Here is a 3,053-nt window from a genome sequence, read left to right as displayed (position 1 = left end):
CAAACATACACAAATACATACATGATCTTGAGTGAGGTTCCACTGAATCTTCAAAATATTCAAACAAAAATATCAATGATGCAAAGGTTTAGAAACCCTCCTTTACAAGGTTGTTTTCTAATCCATGAAAATCACACATTTATATTTGTTTAGAACATCTTTCATTTTCCTAAGCGATGTTTTGTGTTTTTCATTACTAAAGCTTTGCACATCCTTTATTATATGTATTCTTAGGAATTTGATGATTTTTTTAAGTTCCTGTAAAGCATATATTATTTCATTTTTCAATTTTTTGTTGCCAATATATAGAAATTAAATAGATGTATTTATATTGATATGATATCTGTGATCTTGCTAGATTCACTTATTGATTGTTACTGTTTTTTCTAGATAATTTTAGATTTTTTCCGTTCACAATCATGTTATCAGTGACTGGTAATTCATTTATTTCTTGTCTATGAATACTGATGCCTGCTATTTCTTATAATTTTCTTACTGTATTTTTATTGTCATCAATATACTGCCTGATGGAAGCAGTTATAGTGGCCTGCCTTATCTTGCTCTGATTTTAGGTAGAAATATGTCAATAATTCATTATGGGTAGGATATCTGGTCTAGGCTTTTTGTTAATATTCTAAGCTAAGTAAGTTTTTTTCTATCATATTTTTTTAATATTATGTTATTATGACTTGGTATTTTGTTTTATGAAATGCTTTCTAGTATAGTTTAAAAAAGATCTTTTTTTTCATTTCTTATTATGTAGTAACAGATTAACTTGAATATTAGGGAAAAAGAATTCAACTCCTAAAGTATTCTCCGTTTGATTGGTGTTTTATATTTTGTTGTATTTCATTCATAATATTTTCTTTAATTTTTTTCACCTAGGTTCATGAGCAAGATTGATCTATAATTTTCCTTTCTTTTGATGACCTTTTTATGTTTTGCTATCAGAGTCATTTGCTCAAATGTCTTCAGAAATTTTCCCTTTTATTTATTTATTTTTTCTGGAGGAGTTTGTGTGAGATGTATTTTTCTTTATTTCATATTTATTAAGAATATTAATTGCAAAAGAGATATTAGAAGTGCTTTACTCAAGCAACACTTGATAATATAAAAGCATTTTTTAAAAGTCATCTGTATTAAAAAATAATTTTGTCTACATTTTTTCTTCATATATACTATAGATCAGAAGCTGAATATGTTATTTTATATATTACATACATATAAATCCAAAATCAACTTCTTATAGAAGCAAATCATTATTATAAGTTGTAGCTTCTATAGACATGATTGCATTTAGTTTTCTTAGTGGACTGAATTGAGGGAGATGATAAAATAGATTCTATTTCATCAATATCCTGACTGTCACAAAGTAGAAAACATATTACATCCATAATTATTCTCAGATTATCAAAGTAGTTTTATTAAGAAAATGTTTCTATCCTATAGGGTAAGAATAAAATTAGGTTATTTTTTCTCATAACTCCTTTTGGGTTTTATATTTACATTTATTCTAGATCATCATATATTTATTCTTGTGCCATGAGAGGTAAAAGTATATAACAGATGACCAGTATGCCTTGTAAGGCATCTCTTCATTTAAAATATATATATATATATATATATTTTATTTATTTATTTATTTATTTATTTATTTATTTGACAGAGAGATAGAGAGTACAAGCAGGGGGAGTGGTAGGCAGAGGGAGACGCAGACTCCCTGGGATCATGACCTAAGCTGAAGGCAGACGCTTAACCAACTGAGCCAGCAGGTGCTCCGGCATCTCTTCATTTTTATACTCATTTAAACATGAAGGTGAAATTTCATGTAACTTCCAGTTTTCATACTTTTGTTGCAGGATTACATGGTTCTTGTCCCACAGCGTGAGTGAATCTCGTGGACACAAAGGGTGAAGTGAAGTGGAAGTTTATTAAGCGAAGGTGAGAGCAGAAAGGAAAGACAGACCTGTCTAGAGTGAAGAGGTCCCGAAGGAGTTGCCACTGTGGGCTTTTAGTGGCAGTCTTTTACTGAGAACTGCCCGGGAAGCTTGTGGCCTTGAAATTCTTAACGCCAGCTTGGTTTGAGCAAGGACTATTGATAAATAACATCCTTAATGGCTTACTTCTTTGAGGTCTGGTCATTTTCTGTGACTACAGTGTAGCTGCCAAAAAAATATACTCCCTAACATCCGGGGCCAGGTGGTCTGCTTTGTTCCCTTGTCACTGGTTTTGTAAGCCTCAGCATTTCTCCACATTTGGGATTTCTGTTAGCTTAATCACATAGCCCCCTGCAGGAGCCTCCTCATAGGAGTCAGGGGCCTCCTATCTCTCCCTGCCTATACCTTAACCCTTTCCTTACTCACTTTGAAAATATCCATCCAGGATGCCTGGGTGGCTCAGATGGTTAAGCGTCTGCCTGGGGCTCAGGTCATGATCCCAGCATCCTGGGATCCAGTCCCCGCATTGGGCTCCCAGCTCAGCAGGGAGTATGCTTCTCCCTCTGCCACTCCCCCTGCTTGTGCTCTCTAGCTTTCTCTCTCTCTCTCAAATGAATAAATAAAATCTTAAAAAAAAAAAAAAAAATCCATCCAAAAAGAAGAAGGAAATAGTCAAAGTGTCGGGAGGGAATATTAGGTAGAGACAGTTTAAAATCCTGTTTTGTGAATACATTTTGGTCCCAAATTCTAAAAAATGTGCATTATCCTACTCTTCACACAAATAGACCATTTTCTCACATAGAGTGATATTCTCACAGTACTGATTTATTGTTTGTGTTTATAACAATTTACCTTGATTACTATGTGTCTTTCAATGTAGCATGACTTATCTTTCCTGATTTGAAGTGTAAGTTGTAACATTTTTATTGGAGTGGGTATGTCTCATAAAAATAAAGTGTAGTTTTCCTTTTTGGCATGACCTTGTCATTTGAGAAAGCATTACATTTTAACGACATATAATTTAAAATGCCTCTAGGAGTGAGTTGAATTTACTGAGATATTTTTAAGAGTAATTACTTACTAGAGGTTGTCAGAGCACTTGTAGAGTATCAACCT

The sequence above is a fragment of the Halichoerus grypus genome, chromosome 3, assembly GCF_964656455.1.
Source record: "Halichoerus grypus chromosome 3, mHalGry1.hap1.1, whole genome shotgun sequence".
Classification (NCBI taxonomy): domain Eukaryota; kingdom Metazoa; phylum Chordata; class Mammalia; order Carnivora; family Phocidae; genus Halichoerus; species Halichoerus grypus.
This window is presented reverse-complemented; position numbering follows the sequence as displayed.